The sequence below is a fragment of the Protopterus annectens genome, chromosome 3.part1, assembly GCF_019279795.1.
Source record: "Protopterus annectens isolate FY-2018-M chromosome 3.part1, PAN1.0, whole genome shotgun sequence".
Lineage (NCBI taxonomy): Eukaryota > Metazoa > Chordata > Ceratodontiformes > Protopteridae > Protopterus > Protopterus annectens.
The window spans coordinates 313,371,526-313,389,324 of record NC_056732.1 but is presented as its reverse complement, the minus strand read 5'-3'; the positions used below and the strand labels follow the sequence as shown (position 1 = coordinate 313,389,324).

Below are 17,799 nucleotides of genomic sequence, written 5' to 3'. Positions count from 1 at the left end.
ATTGGCCAGCAATATGCATCTCTTCCAGCAAATAGTGGAATACCCTGAGGTATTTGGTGCAATAGACTGCACACACATTTGCATCAAAGCACCAGCTGGTGAGAGGGCTAGGGTCTACTATAACCACAAGGGTTACTCCTCCATCAACTGCCAGGTCGTGTGTGATGCCCAGAGCATAATAATGAATGTGTGTGCTGGCTGCCCTGGAAGCTACTATGACTCCCATATCTGGCATCTGACACAGCTGTACCAGACATTTACCAATGGGGACATCCCTCATGGTCACCTAGTGGGGGATGCTGGATATGCACTTGAACCGTGGCTGATGACACCCATCAGAAATGCACATACACCTGAACAGGAATGCCATAATGAGGCACACACACAAACACGAAATGTAATCGAGCGTGTGTTTGGGCTGCTCAAGTCACGGTTCCTGTGCCTGGACACATCTGGTGGAGCCTTGCAGTACTCACCGACTACATGTACCCAAATAGTCATGGTATGTGCTATGCTACACAATATGATCCTGCGAAAACAGCTGCAGAAGGAGCAGCATAGGGCTGGGCACAACAGCCTTCCACCATTGCCAAGGCCATCACAGGCAGAGCGTGACTCGGAGGAGGAACAACCTGAGCCTGCCCCAGTAGGCAGAAGGAGGCATGCCCAGTATGCTTTGGCCTTGGCAAAGACGCAACGCATAACATATACACTGGCTCAGTAGGAACCCTGGAAATGATACCTCTCTCTGACTCGCACATATAGTAAAAGGGATGCTTAACTTGACACTACCTGTTAACAAACATGTATAGGGAGTGTAAAATGTGCATCCGACATAAGCAGCCCTGCAGCACTATCTGAGGCATCATTGCTATGTGTTAAGCAATATAAAGCAGTGCTAATCAGCTCTCACCACTATTTAGTATATGTAAACAAAACTGCACGCACTAAGTAGCACAACTACAGGCAATGTTGAGCAATATTGTGCACTGTTCAGCAATGTTGGTCAACATTGAGCAAAATTGTGCAAGTCTGGTCAAATGTGGGCATAGTTCAGCAAAAGCAGGTAAACATGTTCATATTTGCTTCACTTTTCTTGAAGCAGTCTGTTCTGCCATGTATGAAAATATGAAGCAGTAGCAGTCCTCGAATCCAGGACACAGTGCACTATAGTCATAGTACAGAACCACTAAACCGTGACAGTATGTCAATGGTCAGCTTGTATGAAAAATGTTGATAAGTCTATGCAAAGTATCTCATGGAAACCTTGCAGGCATAGCATAATCCCTGTCAAGTTAAGACACAAAGGTGAGGCCTGCAGTAAGAATGGAACCTGATATTCAACACACATATAGTATAAATGTTAATATTGGTAATGTTCACACACATCAACAAATGTAGTGGACCTCAGACAGCAACATACTGCAAGGTCACACTGGGCATGCTCACACACTTGAATACATGAGACAAATGTCAGGCAACAAAACACTGAAAGTCTGAACTGGGCATGCTCACACACTTGGGGCATGTCTGAGTACAGCAGTGGGCCACACATATCCGTCAGTTGCATGTGTCAACCCAGGAACCTCGCACTATTCACCAATCCACCATGTGCACACAGTGATACGACAACAGACACATATATAATATAGTGAAACCCTGACATAATCAAATATGTTATGCAGATACTTAGGTTGTTCATAGAAAGTGGGAAAGCAAAGAAGAAACAAAACCTGCAATCAGTACCATCACTGAATAATGTGCATCCCAAACATTAGCATAGGTTCAGAGGTTGACACTAGGCTATCTGCCCTAGGGAATGTATAAGCCTAGCCACAGTGTGTTTGTCTTTTGCAACCCTGCTAGATTAGTAGACTGTGCCTGTGAATAGTAGGTCACACAAGATATCCCACATATTTTCATTTTATTCTGCCTCTGTCTAGCAGGGACCCAGAATATATCCCAGGGCTAAACATACGATCACCCATCCACCTGTGAAGATGTCACCTGTAGGTGGTCATTGTGGGTCTCTGCGTATGTGGGACTGGGATCTCATTCCCGAGTGAGTGGAGCCTCTGGGATGGGAATCTGCCCATCCAGCATGTCCTATTAACATCAGTGCTGATGTTCCTGTTCCTGGAGCGTGTAGCTGTAAGGGACTTTGATATCCTGATGTGGAGCCTGTCCATCAATGCTGTGATGGACATGGCTTCAAACAACAGGCACAGATTGCATCCAAGTAGGCAGTAAGCAACTGAGGAGAGCTGGGGTCACCATAGCCAAACTGCACATACCATCTGTGTGAGTCCCTAGATCCACTTGGTTAGGTACATTTGTGGACATTACAGTTGCTGCAGGTGTTGGGTAAGGTACATCTGAAATGGGGCATTGTATCCAAGCATGGGCCTGATGAGTATAGGGGCACAATGACCCCACCTGATGTAGATGTAAAACCCTATGGGATAAGGTGGGCTGTATAGAAGGTGTGTCCAACAACATTGGCAATGTGAATGTCAAAGGCGAGAGTACTAACTATTCATGTCCCCAAATCACAAATCACACACACCGTACGTGATGTATCATCACCTATGTGGTAATGTTTGGGCACGTTGTTATTACCAAAGGTGATGACTATGCATCTAAAGGAAGGTAGCTGTAGGCCATGGCTCTGGCACCAGTTAGCCATATCTGTGAGACCCTTTTTGAGGATGCTTGTGCCAGCTGGGGAGTCGATTATGGCACACAGTTTGCAGTCATCTGCAAACATGGTCAGCCATATTCCTTCTGTGTTAGCCAGTACGTCTCAGAAATATATACAGAACAAGAGAGGTCCCAGGACTGAGCCCTGTGGAATGCCATGTGTAACTGGTGTATAGTCAGACATGGCACCTGCAATACTGACCATGTGGGTGCTATCCATGATCCAGTTAGCAATCCATCTTGTGACATATGTGTAGATATTGAAGCCGGTGAGCTTATGTATAATGGCCGAGTGGGGTATTGTGTTGAACTGTTGTGCAAGCTCCAGGTAGGCTGTGTGGACAACCCTCTGTATGTCTAAGGACCTGTTAACTGTTTAAAGACATCAAACAGGTGCAAAAGGTAAGATCTGCCCACAACAAAGCCAAATTGTGTAGGATCCAGTGTCTGCAGGTTCACAATGTCTATGTGTATGTGTTCCATGACGATACGCTCAATAGCTTAGCAGACCAGGATAGTTAGGCATATAGTGCGATATTGTCCAGGGTCCCTTGTGGTACTAGCACTGTGGAGCGGGAACACTGTTGCTGTATGCCATTCCTTGGGTACATATCCTGTAGTAACTCTGATATTGAACAGTGACATAATGTGAGTGTGAAGTTCGTCATGACTCTCGTGTAAGCCACAGTCCGGGACACCGTCTGGTCCCATTGATGCTGAGTTGTCTGCTATGGAGAGGGCAGCACTCACCTGTTGATCTGTGATGTCAGGGAGGCTACACCCTGTTGGGATGGACATGTGCACTGCAGGGGGGATGGTGGGGAAACATTCCCACTGACCCTGATTGCCAGGATGTTTGCAATGTCAGTGGGTTCACTGCATGTTTTGTCATTATGCAGTAACTCACAGCATATATGTGAGTTCCCACTCAGGTCCCTGACATAACTAAAGAAGGCCTTGTAATTGTCCATAGTGTCTGTTGCAAGTGTCTGTTTAAAGTGGCCCTTAGATGAATCAACAAGTGATCATAGCTATTCCATAGTACTGATCAGAGATGCCTTCCTGATTGGGATTGTGCTCTATCATGTAGTAGCCTCCTCCTGTCCTTGTAAAGCTCATTAATGGCCATGGTCCACCAGACAGGTCCCCTGCTTTTGGAGGAGTGAGTCTTGCAGTTATCTGGGATAGCACAATCCATGCATTCCAGTAGTTGTCCATAGAATGGGTTTGTAAAGGATTAAGTGGTCTGAGCCATAATTAACACTGTCCCAGGGTCTTTGATGGATACCACCTCGGTTTGTATAAGTGTGATGTTTGCTCATGAGAAGTACATCACTGAGATCACCTAGGATGTGTGTGTGTATGGGATATGTATGTCCCGTGAGATGAATGTATGTTCTGACCTTAACAATGAGGGGTAAACCTCTGGTGTGGAACATAGAGTCCCCATGTTGGTGATGATCAGGTCCCACATGTTTTAACCCCCTGTGGTTGTGGTGACCAGTTCTGCCATAGCATTTGAGTGTAACAATCCTAGCAACTGTTGTGCGAGGGTGTCAGTGCTTTTGTAGTATTCCCAGTCAATGTTTGTGTATTTGAAGTCACACAATATAATGGTGTTTGGAGAGACCTTCACATTCCCCAGTATTCCCAGGAATAACGAATGTTGTTCCCGAGTTTGGGAGTGTGGTCTGTAGCAGTCTACAAACTGAAATGCAGTTTGGCCCACTGTCAGTTGCACATGTATGTTCTCCAATGCTTTGTGCAGTGCTACCAACCCGGAGGTGTGTGTATGTATGATGTATATGGATACCCCCCCTATTGTTGTTGTCCGGTCCTAGTCTTGTGTCCGAAAACCATGGTATGAAGTAAAACCTGGTAGTGCTGGTGTGCTTTTGGGAGCCTGAACAAGGTGTCTGTTACTGCACATATATCAACAGTCTCCATACTGATGTGAGTCCTGAGTGCATGCATTCTGAGGGTTAGACATCTGTTGTTGAGCAGCATTACTCTCCGTTTCCTTTTCCCTGTAACGTCTATGGAGCTGGTTTTGTCTTCGGAGCCTCACTTCAAACAGCCACTATGGGTGTGGCAAGAGCCTTAGCCAGTCTGTGAAAGCCTAGGGGTGACAGGTGCATGGTGTCCATAGCGAATCTATGTGGCATGTCAAGCATGTAATCCCAGGCTGACAGACACTGGATACCCTTTGAATGACACCAATATGTTAGCCAACTGTTAAAAGTGATCAGTTTGCCTGTATACTGTGACATACTTCTTGGTGAGGGTAAGATGCTACACAAGGTCAGGGTCATACTGGCCTGGGCTACATGACCAGATAGTTCCTCTATGTCTCTTGTCATGTAGTCCAGGGAGGAACGTCTGAGGGTTTACACACCAGCATGGTCATTGATGGAGCCATATTTGTACTTGCAGTGGACTGACAAGAGTGCATGTATCATGTGGCAGATTCTAGCACCCAACAGACAGCACAAAGTGACCTTCTCCTTGTTCAGCCTGGTGAGTGGTATGTCAGTATGACCAACAATTACAGTCACCTAATACAAGTGTATGAGGTGTGTTGTGTAGGCCTAAGGGCAGTGACTGTGTGGCACACTAACTTTGTGAACTATGTGATATGTGTGTATGGTCGTGGGTTAGCAGTGGCTTGTGTGTCTGCTTTGGATGTCTCTGCTGCTTAGGCAGAGTATGTATAGAGGCTCCGAGTATGTCTTTGTGTGGTAATGTATTTGGTTTGCTGTCATCATAGGTCCATGTGAGACTGGATTTGTGGTGTGTGTGGTCACCTTCACCACCTGATAGACTGTGCCAGTCATGGCTTGGGAGAGCTCAGCATCATGTCTGTCTATACAGTTGCATCTTTCACATATATCTGAGTTTGTTGGTAGGAGGACAGGGTTCTCTGTGCACATAAGGCAGTTGTAACAATGTGTCAAAATTCCAATATGCACCAGCTGGACTGGAGATTACACACGAAACTGACCTTTGGACATGCCAGGATATAAAGATGACATACACTGTTGACTGATCACAAAGGATCAGTAGTGTGTTAAGTGTGTAAAAGAGTATAACGGGTTTAGTGTTCAGGTTTGTCTTTGCTTTGGAAAGATTATCTGCGAAGGAGTACAGACAGAAATATTACACCTCCTTCAGCTATGTCAGAAATGGCAATGTACAGTCATATATGTCCTGAGTCAGGGTCAACTGTACCTGACTGACAATGTCGACATCCTATCAGACAGGCCCATACATACATACCCACCTCCCAGTGACAAAAGGACCTATCATCATACCAGGAGATATCACAAGTAGAATGTGTAAACTGCTCCTCCCAAAGCCAAATGAATCCCATCACATGGATAACATTGTTTCCCCATATGTGTCATAAGTGAACAACAGAACAAACAGACTCTGTACCTGAACACTGTGTTGAGCCTCACACTCTCTATAGGATCTTACACTGTTGAATGTGTTACAGCAACATGTGGCACACCCCACAAGTGTTGGTGCACAATGGACCATGGGAACTATAGTCCTATAAGCCTATGAAGTCCAAACTGCTAGGCCATGGAGTTCATCATGATTGCAGTGAGGAACAGAGCTATTGTAATCCGACAAACACACAACCCAAACATCTGTGGTATGTTAATGAGCAGATCATGTTCCCCAAACCTGCTAGATTTTTTTCAAGTCAGCCACCCAGGACGTACATCAATGAAAGGAGCAACACAGGTCCCACATAGACTTTGAATAGCCTTTTATCAACATCACAGACACATGTTGTATCCACAAACCAACAATCTGTGCATAAATATGTATTGTCATATGAAGGAATGGCAATTTGTCCACAGATAGATCACACACGCTATGAATTGTGGATTCCTGTTCAAGATGTTCACACCTGCTGACCCACAAGGTTCATTCCTGGGATTGCATAACACTAAGTGCACACACATTACCATGTCCAGTCTGATGATGTCAGCATCCTACAAATATAGCAGGAGAATCAAGACCACACAGTATAGCATATAGTGCGTCATGTTAATGCACATTTCTCTAGTCTCATAGCATAGTTAGGTAGGCGTTTGAATCCTGCAATTGCTCGGTATGTGTGTGTGTGATTCCCTTTGGGAGGAGTGGCCTTTTTGTAGACTTTCACAACACATTAAAAGAGGTGAACACCTCTTTGCCAAGTCTGATGATGTCAGTATCCCACAAATAAAGCAGTGGAGATTAAAAACCCAATAAAGCATATAGCGTGTCGTGTTAATGCATATCTCACTAGCATAATAACATAGTTAAGTAGGGGTTGGAATCCTCCAATTGCTGAGTGTATGTATGTGTGTGTGATTCCATTTTAGAAGAGTGGCCTTTTTGGAGACTGTGAAAACACATTAGAAGGGGCGAATACCTCTTTGCCAAGTGTGACGATGTCAGTATCCCACAAATACAGCTTTGGAAATGAATACTTCACGTAAAGCATGTAGCACGTCATGTTAATGCATATTTCCCTAGTTCCATGACATACTTACGTAGGGGTTTGAATCCTGCAAATGCTGAGTATGAATGTGTAAGATTCCCTTTGAGAGGAGTGGCCTTTTTGGAGACTGTGAAAACACATTAGAAGAGTTGAATACCTCTTTGCCAAGTGTGATGATGTCATTATCCCATAAATACAGCTCTGGAAATGAATGCTCCCAATACAGCATATAGCGTATCATGTTAATGTGTATCTTCCTAGTGTCATAACATAGTTAGGTAGAGGTTTGTATCCTGCAAATGCTGGGTGTGAATGTTTGTGTGTGAGATTCCCTTTGAGAGGAGTGGCCTTTTTGGAGATTGTGAAAACACATTAGAAGAGGTAAATACCTTTTTGCCAAGTGTGATGATGTCATTATCCCACATATACAGCTTTGGAAATGAACCCGCCTAATAAAGCATATAGCGCATCGTATTAATGTATATCTCCCTAGTATCATAGCATAGTTAGGTAGGTGTTTGAATCCTGTAAATGCTTAGTGTTAATGTGTGTGTGTAAGGTTGCCTTTGAGAGGAGTGGCCTTTTTGGAGACTGTGAAAACACATTACAAGAGGTGAATACCTCTTTGCCAAGTGTGATGATGTCAGTATCCCACAAATACAGCTTTGGAAATGAACACCCCCAATAAAACATATAACGCATCATGTTAATGCGTATCTCTCTATTGTTATAACATAGCTAGGTAGGAGTTTGAACCCTGTGAATGTGTGTGTGCGAGATTCCCTTTCAGAGGAGTGGCCTTTTTGTAGACTGTGAAAACACATCGAAAGAGGTGAATTCCCCTTTGGCCGGTTTGATGATGTCAGTATCCCACAAATACAGGAGTGGAAATGAAAACTCCCAGTAAAGCATATGGTGCATCGTGGTAATGCAGATCTGTCTACTATCATCACATAGGTAGGTAGGGGTTTGAATCCTGCAATTGCTGAGTGTGTGTGTGTACCTGACACTGTTGAGCAATGTGTTATGGGTTTTGCTTTTACTACTGTATGACATATCAGTAAAACAACAGTATGTGCATTGCACACTGCAGGTATCTGTGTGGCAAATACACATATGTACATGTGACCTAAATTGCTAACTGTGTGGCCAAGACATATATGTACATGTGACCTCATTCACTTCATAGGTGTGAAGCCTGCTGTCAACATGACTGCATCTGTTACCATTGACAGTTGTTGCTGTGCTTCTTGGACCGTAGCTCACATATGTATGTATGTGACAAGTCCAGCCACTGTAGTGAGCTGTGCCCTAGGTCATCTGTGTCACACACACACACACACACACACACACACACACACACACACACACACACACACACACACACACACATGGCAGTTGTTAAAGAATAGTGTGAGTGTGGGTGTATGCCTGTGGCGTATGACAGACATGTTCAAACACAACACAGTCTGTCAATAATGGCCATTCATTGTAGGTATACAACTCCGTGTATATGTATACTGACCCCTTAATGCTTATGTGATACACTGAGAGACATCAGCATAGCCTTGAGAATGTGGATATCAAAGGACAGATGAAATCACATGTGGCTGTTTGTACACATTGGTACCCTTGCTACATGTTGTGTGCTACGACCAATGTGGTACTATCAGGATACTACGTGTAGTAAATGTGGATTACTATGCTATTGTTGGCTCATAGCTTCACAACATGGGTTTGTCAACAGGTCTGTATGATACCCTTGTGGAGGACAAGTGTCTAATCTGGGGAATGCTTTGTAGGCCACTGTATGCAACACCAGATGTGGACGTATATATCCCTAGTGTGTCTGCTTGTACTTAGGATGGACACATGCCAAACAGGAGTGGTCACGGGAATGTGTGGTGGTCATTACCACTGGTAACTGGTATAGTACAATACCGGAAAGATTCTAATGCTACTGTGTATCCTACAGCTGTGTGTCAGTTGTCAAGACATCATCTAACGATTGGTTAAAATCAGGCTGTTGAGGTTATGTACACTACCAGAATGCTAACCAATGACCAATATCAACAGTATCACTCACAGCATAGTGTCATACCATGTCATACACACATGTGTACCCAAGTTGTGACATATGTGTAGTGACATGCATATTGGACACCAATAGGAAATATGAAGTATTAACATTGTGTAATACAGGGCATGCCACCCTTCCCATGTGCCCACCATGCACATACATGCAAACAGTGCACCTCCACCATGTTCCCAAATGTACACCTTGAAATCTGTACTGCACACATCACACACGTAACATCCACTCAGTGACACATGCTGCCCCTACCACACACATCAGCCAACTGTCACATGTGTGGACAATCCATGTTTGGAATTAACACTGGTGTACACAATAAAAAATTGATAATCACTGCTGTGATGCATCATGCCTGCTCAGATACACCTACAAGGATATCATTACACTTTACTGTTCACAACATGCTAACATTGCTACACTGCTAGTAGGTCACCCTGTGCATCAGCACCATGTTATCCTGTTCCTGCATCAATGTCACAGATGACAGGAGGTGGCACAGTTTCATCATATGCACAGGGTGTGTGAATGTTTTTCCAGAGCCTGACAATGACCCATCCAATCAACATGTATGTGTGTGTGTGTGTGTGTGTGTGTGTGTGTGTGTGTGTGTGTGTGTGTGTGTGTGAGGGACAACAGTACAGTATGGGTCAGTGTTGATGTGATGTGATGTGTGTATGTGTTAGCCATATGTGTTGGTAGTATGTGTGCGTGTCTGCATGCGCACAGTACCCCCTTGTGGCTGCCAAATATGGGAGTTTGTGGGACAGCCACAGACTGTATCTGCCAGGCTGTACAGATCACTGTCTCTGGCCACAGACACAGTACCTGTGCCTGGCAGGGGTGACATGGACAGTATCGGGTACTAAGCCAGACTGAGTACTATCATCAGAGGCAGAGGGATGTTGACTGGACCCATGTCCCTGCTGGGACTGGCCAGAGCCACATGCACATGGTCATCTCGGATGGTCTACTGACAGCCCATCCACAACATTGCTGGGGCTGGTACTGGCACTACGGAAGTGGCTGGCACTTGGGTGTCATCCGCAATGGCTGCCAGCTGAGGATGTTGCTGGCATATGTCCATTGACGTCCCAGCCATCCTGCACTGTCCTGGCACATGGACATAACATTGCGGAGGACATCTAGTGTCTCCCCCCAACGTCTATCAATGACATCAATGTAATTGCGGATGGCACCAGCAAGGTCACGGATACTGTCATTAATCACGGTGTTATGAGCCCTCTGCACCCTTAGTCCCTGCCTGGTGTACCGTTCCATATGTGCCAGTGCTTGCATCACAGCCCGGAACATACCTGAGGTTGTGAGACCTGTGCAGGCACGCCTGCCAGGGGCATTATGGCCAGCAATGCTCCTACGAGAACCCCTGGACATATGTCTATGTGGTACCGTTCCAGGTGTCTGGGCATGGCTGCTGTGTGGGGTTGCATGTGCCATAGATACCACACTTTCCTGGTCAAAGCCTACCATATGCTGTTCCTCACCTAAGGCCATTGGTGTTGAGGGATGTAATGGCAGTACGTATGTGCGCATATATGGGGTGGAAAGTTGTGTACTGTCGATTGGTGGTCCACCGACAGACCCTGTCAAACATGCCTGTGCCACTACACATGTATCATCATGGTCACTATTTGTGGCAGTGACCTCAGGTTCCCTGCTGCACCCATCCAACAATACCTCAGCACCTGTGAGAGGGAGACAGGAAGCCAACTTTACCATCTGTACAGGATGTTCGCACACATGCACACATGAACACATGCACACATGAACACATGAACACATGCACACGAACACATGCACACATGAACACATGCACACATGCACACCTGCACACATGCACACATGAACACATGTACACATGCACACATGAACACTGAACACATGAACACATGAACACATGCACACCTGTACACATGAACACATGTACATGAACACATGCACACATGAACACATGCACACATGCACACATGAACACATGCACACATGCACACATGCACACATGAACACATGAACACATGCACACATGCACACATGAACACATGCACACATGCACACTAATACACTACACATTCAAGTTGACACACACACACCAACAGCAATATGGAACATAGTTGTTAGTGGTTGATGGTGGAGTACAGTATCACAAGCCAAAGAGTCCTATCACTCATGTCAGCATGCAGGATGTGTGTTGCTCGACAGCATGCAGTGCGAGTGTAGAGAGTCCTTGTAGATAACAGTATACATGTCATTGATGCATGTGTGTGTTGTTCAATGACTGGCCTCACCCTGGTACACGATGTGTACATGGACACAACATTGCACTACAAGTCTGAAACACTTTCCAATGTCATGTGCACCATCACTCATAGGTATACAAACTAAAGCCGGATGCACACAACTGCCAGGTGTAAAATAATGAATGCTATGTGTAGTACTGCAGGTACTGTAACTGGATGTAGTGTAGTGCCATGAGCCATCATCAGGCAGCATCATGTGGTCACTCAAGGCCACTGATGCATGTCACACTGGCAACTATCTTGCTGTATCTGACCTGCACCACTTAGGCTACATTTAACAGTTCATAGACAGTCGTTACATGGGCATGTCAGGTGTTCAATAGGGAGCATTGCCTAACATGACTGTGTTGTGTGTTGATGCATGTCACACCGCCCCATGATAGGCCTCTACCCCAAGGTATAGTATGTGTGCTGTGTTGATGACATATGGAATACTGGAGTATGACCTTACAGCAGGTGTCTACTTACGCCATGTGTATCGTATTAACACATACTGCATATGACAAAGTGGTGTATGTTGTGTGCATGTGTATTGACTCTGCCTATACAATGTCCACTACAGTGTACCCCACTTGTTTGTGATGCTCTGTGTGTTGCATGTGTATGAGTTAGCTACTCATGTCACTGGGAAGTGCATAGTCACACAGAGAACATGCAGAGCATGCACTATGTGTAGGTGTTTAACAAGTGTATATGGCCTACAACTCTCCTATGACATGCACATGTTATATGCTATATTGACTGTAGCACACTCACCAGCATGGGTCTGCTGTCTTGCTATCACACCAGAGGGACCTGCAAGGATATGAGACAGTATGTCAGTGTCAACAACTATGGCATTGCTGCTGTGAGTCTGCAATTATACAGTAGTACATGGGGTGACAGTCACAGGCATACAGATAATGTCCTGAATTATCAGTATTGCATGACACCAGGCTCCACATATTCTGCATACACAGTACACATCTGATTAATGCATATTATAACACTTGGGATAACAGTGGTCTATGGATATGCCATGTTACCTGCACGCTCGTCGCTGTGCTGGGTGACTCCAGCCTCCATGATGACACAGGTGTGTTGTACTGGTTGGCCAGGAGCCACCACACTGAGGAGCAGCTCTTCCACTCTGGTGAGGGGGGGGATGTGTAGCAGCACCACCACCTGTGGCAAGCTGTTGTCTGTGGGCATCAGAGGCATGCTGCCAGACATGTCTGATTAAATCACTGCAGTGATGGTGTACCTGCTCATAAGTCAATTTATGCATGCCTACATCATTCACCCGATGGACAACATCCTGCCACAGTGCAGTGCGACCGTGCTGGTCCTGGCAGGATCTTGAGAACAGAAGGTTATAATGTTGGATGAGTGCATCTGAGATAACTTCCTCCTCCTCAGGGGAATAAGCTGGCTTTCTGTTGTGTGCCATAACCCTGGAAGACAATTAAACAGTAATTGTGAAAAAGTCATGTGGCACACTCAACATTCTAATGTACAGACATCAATGAAATGCCATATATAGCAACCTATTGGCTGTCAGTAGATTCACACTTTTAATACCACATATGACTGCTAAGCTCACAACTGCCTGACAGTGCCTGGTACATACTATATACCAAACCATGTTCTGCACAGCCACAAAGTGAAACCAGTATGTAGGACTATACAACAGTACAAGGCACACTGTATGTGACACAATGCAACACCTAGCCACAGGAGGTGTATATGAAGCTAATGCATACAGACATTTGTCATCCATTGAAATCAATGTACAGTACAGTTACGGTACTACCAGTACACCACACTACTTGTTGATAGCAAACCCCTCAGTAACATATGTGCACATTCATCACTATAGGTGGCATACTGCTGTACTACACTATACATGTTGCTAGATACGCACCTATATCCTGTGACACACATACCACCGAGGCCATGTTACAGGCATACCCACACACACATATCAGACATACCTACAAGACACAAAGGTATGGCAATCCAGATTACATTTACCTGTGTACCATACATTACTGTGTGTCAGCACCTACATAACCTCATGCCTGAGGTATGTAATGTGTGAGGACTACAGGTAACAAACAAAAGTGTGTTACCAAGCCATGTAGATATAAACCATACTGTGCAGTTGAGGCATACAGCTTCAGGTAGTACTACAGTTCATACATGACTTGTATTCACTAGTGTTAACAATCAATAAACATACATGTACTACTTTAGCCTACAAAGGCACACTCCATTTGACACCATGGGACTACGTCACAACGTATGCCATACTGCTTTTCCTGCCTGGCAATAGCATACGGACCTTTTGATGGGATTAGAGCTACAACACTACATACCATGGTATACACAGATTCCCACTAGGCTATCACACATATACACATCATTGACACATTCACATACACATTCTCCATCACACGCAGTCAACCTCACATAGCATGGGATGCAACAGGTACATGCATGTGTGTATCATGTCTTTGGTAGCTAATAGGCTGATATCCATAGGTCCTATGGAAGCCTAGACATATGGTACCCTGCATTACAACACACATGTAATGTAGGTTCATGTGCCCCTGTCATGCAGAGCCACAGGGGTGATTACCGGGTTGTGTTTCCTATCTCACATGCAGTCATCATGGTTATTGAAAGCAACTGCTAATGAGGACCTTCATATGCTGTTGATAGGTAGTTTGTTCCACAGTATGGTATGTGTCTGTGATGATGATGTGCCAGTTGAACATGTTCTGCTTTTTACATTACAAGGTGTAGATCAGTAGAGTGTGTATCTTGTCTGGTGTTCCATCTGTTTACATGGAGCACGTCCAACACCTGTGGGTTTGCCATAGCTTTGTATGTTAGGCAGGGGTAGCCTCTGGGTAGGCAGTATGCGACACAGTGTAGCTGTGGTTTTGTAAGACAGTCAGCATAGGGCATCTGTTGGAGTATGGTAATATTCTTTGTGAGGTATGTGTCTGGCATCTACTGTTGCTGTGGATGTCTTCTGAGGTACATACCAACAGGGACATTGTATTCTATGATGGGTGTTATGACTGATGAGTGGAGTGGAACCCTGACCTCTGTTTCCATGGATGACACACATTTACTGACGACATGTGGACTGTACTAGGTTTACATGACTAGTGTGGCACAGTGATCATCATTAGGGAAACTACTGTCCACCTGTGTCCCATAGTCTCTTATCACACCTTCGGTGTTGAGTACACTACCACCTATGTGTTAGTTCATGGATACAGGGCTTTTAACAACAGGGATGGCAATACATGTACAACATTCAGCTGGAGCGTACATTTGAACATCCACTGATGTACACATAGTTATGCATATCAGTACATATGCAGTCCACCTTTCATGGTGGGAATATCAATTATGCAAAGGTTGAGGGGGGTACAGTTATGTAATGATATTGCACAGTCTTGTGCAGAATGCATGGAAGGTGTTCTCAGCCCATATATGTTTAGCAGGATCCCCTATCTGGAAGACTATATACCTAACAAAGCATACCCATGGCATTTGAACAACACATGTCATATGCCAGCACTGTATGCTGTCTTGTTTGACACACACTACAACCTACATATATATATATATATATATATATATATATATATACACACATATATATATATATATATATATATATATATATATATATATATATATGCACATATTACATATATATATATTTATATATATATATATATATATATATATATATATATATATGCACATAACAACCTGCACCAACATATAAATGTCCACCCTTCACAAACAGTTGCAGTATGTCCCTTGCTCTATGCACATGTTCAGATGCTTATAAATCAGACACACATGTATCTCGACATATGTGTGTGCCATACAGACACAAGGTCCACACTATTGTAAGTCCATACACCTTACGGATGACCTGTTGGGCCTTGCTACAACATGGACAGTTGTCACATGTGTGCATACAGTAATAGTACAAGGGTATACATAGCTGCAAATGATACATTACTATGCTAGCTCGCTACAGCGGTTGCCAATGCTAAGCTACACATTATGTGACTGTCATGCATGTCTTACTCTGTGACATCCAAGTTTATATAGGTGTTTGCAGTATTCCCCCAAACTGCCATTAAACGCAGTACTGTACAGACCATAGATAACATGTTCAGATGTTTGACATGTACTGCTGAGGTACAAATGTCACACTTATAACCCACTGTACACAGCTACACAACAATTTCTCCATGGCAATACTTATGCATGGCATCAGTGCATACATACCTACTGCTGCCACATATGCATGTATCAGAGGATCTGCAGTACTAACCATAACCATCTATGACTTGCCGGTAACTACAAACTGTTACATACCTGTATGTCCCTTCCAGGTCCGTCTGTATATGCTTTGGAGTTTTTGTTTTTATTTGGTACAGAAACGTACTGTTGTTTGTTATTTATTTATTTATTTATTTTTCTTGCTTGGAGTTGTTCACTATCTTGGTGACTGCATGAAATGTTTTGGCAAAGTTTTACGCTGGATGTCCTTCCTGACGCAACCCTCCCCATTTATCCGGGCTTGGGACCTGCACAAAGAAATGCACTGGCTTGTGCATCCCCAGTGGCTGGTTGCAGATGACATTGTGATCTGTAGTGAGAGTAGGGAACAGGTGGAGGAGACCCTGGAGAGATGGAGATATGCTCTAGAGAGAAGAGGAATGAAGGTCAGCAGGACTAAGACAGAATATATGTGTGTGAATGAGAGGGAGGATAGAGGAATGGTGAGGATGCAAGGAGTAGAGGTGGTGAAGGTGGATGAGTTTAAATACTTGGGGTCAATAGTTCAGAGTAATGGTGAGTGTAGAAGAGAGGTGAAGAAGAGAGTATGGGCAAGATGGAGTGGGTGGAGAAGAGTGTCAGGAGTGATTTGTGACAGACGAGTATCTTTAAGAGTGAAAGGGAAGGTCTACAAGAGGGTAGTGAGACCAGCTATGTTATATGGGTTGGAGACAGTGGCATTGACAAAAAGGCAGGAGATTGAGCTGGATGTGGCAGAATTAAAGATGTAAAGATTTGCACTGGGTGTGACGAGGGTGGACAGGATTAGGAATAAGTATATTAGAGGGTCAGCCCAGGTTGGAAGGTTTGGAGACAAAGCCAGAGAGGCATGATTACATTGGTTTGGACATGTGCTGAAGACGGATGCTGAGTATATTGGGAAAAAGATGCTAAGGATGAAGCCACCAGGTAACAGGAAAAGAGGAAGGCCTAACATAAGGTTTATGGATGTGGTGAGAGAGGACATGCAGGTGGTTGGTGTGACAGAGCAAGATGCAGAGGACAGGAAGAAATGGAAACAGACGATCTGCTATGATGACCCCTAACGGGAACAGCCAAAAGAAGATGATGATGATGATGATGATGATGATGGAGTTGTTCACTATCTGGAAAATGTAATGTAATGATTGTATGTGGGGATAGCAAGTACTATCTGCTTTTATAGGTATCTGCACATGTGCATGTGATGCCCTCTGCACCAATTGTTGCCCAGCATTTCATAAATGCATACAGCCTGCTGAGTGGTAATTGCAGTACTCACTGTCATAGCAACCCAATGCTATAAATTGCTAAGGTATGTAGGCGTATTCCTTTCAGATTTCCAGAGTGGGGCCCATGCTTGTTTGCTGTGGACACTGTTGTGTAAGTCAGAAGGTTGGTATACGTCTTATAAATGAAGCTAGAGGTGTAGACAGTGATGTACATGTTGTACTCAGACCTAACTGTTGCCACTTCAAATACTGAAGTATCAGTGTAGAGTTTTACTCACCACTACAAATGCTTACACAACATTTATGTGACTATGTAGTTTATTTTCTACTCATATAATTAACTGCCATACAAATGTTGTTATTGAGACATATTCTCTTGCCACATGAACTGTTTGTGAACTGTTATACTGGGAATATTAATGTACGGACTTCTGCAGGGTTTCTGTTTTTTAGTGTTGACATTAGCACAGAGTTTGCAGGACAACTGGACAATTTCTATACTGAGTATGCCTACCTACACACTTGCTAGACCCTAAATGCACAAGTATCTTTTAATTGGGGGGGGGGGGGGTGCTTGAGAGCATTATGCATTAATGTGTGAATTTTATCTTACTGGACTTG

General features: G+C 44.2%; 1 protein-coding gene across 2 annotated transcripts in view; it reads left to right on the top strand.

The window, feature by feature from the left end:
- Window positions 1-17,799, top strand: part of RBMS3 (RNA binding motif single stranded interacting protein 3) — a 3,568,139-nt gene that overhangs the window by 549,479 nt on the left and 3,000,861 nt on the right. The window lies entirely within an intron of this gene.